Source organism: Schistocerca gregaria, chromosome 1, assembly GCF_023897955.1.
Source record: "Schistocerca gregaria isolate iqSchGreg1 chromosome 1, iqSchGreg1.2, whole genome shotgun sequence".
Lineage (NCBI taxonomy): Eukaryota > Metazoa > Arthropoda > Insecta > Orthoptera > Acrididae > Schistocerca > Schistocerca gregaria.
The window spans coordinates 400,404,302-400,405,990 of NC_064920.1; positions in this window are offsets into that span (position 1 = coordinate 400,404,302).

The window sequence follows — 1,689 nt, forward strand, 5'->3', positions numbered from 1 at the left end:
GTCGGTAAACCTCCGTTTGGTATAGAATCTCCATAATTTAATCGTCGCGCTCTTTTCACGAGATTTACACAGGAGGAAGGATGGTAATGGTTGACTGTTACTGGAATGTATGCTTTCGGACACTTAAAAGTAGATCATATCGTGATTCAGAAGGCTTCTCCTGCAGCGACTGCCACTGGAGTTCACGAAGTATCTCCCTAACGCTTTCGCGTTTGCTAAATGAAATGCTGCTCTTCTTTGGAACTTCACTATTTCGAATGTTCGAATGAATGTTCTCATGTGTGTTAAATTTTATGGGACTTAACTGCTAAGGTCATCAGTCCCTAACCTTACACACTACTTAACCTAAATTACCCCAAGGACAAACACACACACACATACACACACACACACACACACACACACACACACACGCCCGAGGGAGGACTCGAACCTCCGCCGTCACCAGCCACACAGTTCATGACTGCAGCGCCTAAGACCGCTCGGCTAATGCCTCGCGGCTTCACTATTTCCTTTATCAGTTCTGTCTGGTACACCCAATATGAAGAGCAGTATTCGAGCACTGTTCGAACGAGTTTCCCTCTCACACCCTCAGGAGGACGTCGTCACCAGGTTCGAATAGTAGGGAATGTTATGGATAAGCGCAGAATATTGTCGTCCTGACAGCCATTGATGTCGACATTGATGAGACTTGAAAATCCAAATGTCCAGCACAACGTTCGGTGCACCTTTACAGGGCGTAGGGAGAGGTGGCCGAACGCCTTGTTAAAAACGCAGAAATATACATGTGTCGTATTCGAGAGCTTTTATTGACTCGTCTGGTTTCGTGTCAACAACTCTCCGGTCAGCCAGGAGCAGCGCGTCCAGTGAACGCAAGTGGCCGACGTTATGGCAACCGCTTGAGACGGCGCTCACTGCGACAAGGCGACACTTACTCGGCCCAAAATATATTTTCGCTGTTCGCGGCCTCGAGCCTCCCGACAACTTTATTCAGACGCGGCGGCCTAATAACGAGTGCGAAGGAGTGTGGGAGTGCATTCTCCGCAGAGTATATATCTTATTTAGAGGGCGCGGCTGCGTTTCTTAACTGCCCGTCGCCATAAATCAGCCGACTCCGCCGGCGGCCAGCTCGTTATATTTACACAATCTTAAGTGCGCGCTTTTTTCTCTCTGACGTAATAATTTAGCAAGTCCAGTTCAACGGTATGGAAATATATTACATATCCGCGAGATTTATGACATGGCAAGGCGTATATGAATATATAGCAGAGGCGAGGCGGCCCGCTATCTTGCGCGCAGCCGGCTCTGCGCTGCCGCGGCGGCGGCGGCGGCGCCGCTCCTCCCGTATATATAAAAAAGAGGCTTTCCCAGCAGAAAGAAATGTGGGTGAGAGTATGTGTCCGCGAGGGAGACGGAGAGGCGGCGGCAGAGGGCGCGCGAGAGAGACGGCGCGGGAGCGCGGGGCGCGAAAAACCAAAAAGGAGAAAAGAAAGGAGAGAGAGCGTCGGAGCAAGAGGAGATGAGCAGATAATTAGGAGCCGCTAGTCTGTCGCCCTCTAATTGGATCAACACTTGTTGTTGCCGGTCAATCAGCGGACGGTGTGCAATGCGTTATTAGTGGCATGTTTGATTAATCGCCTCGCGCGGCGGAGGGGATTAAAAAAAAAGGGAAAAAGGAGCGTGAGAGAG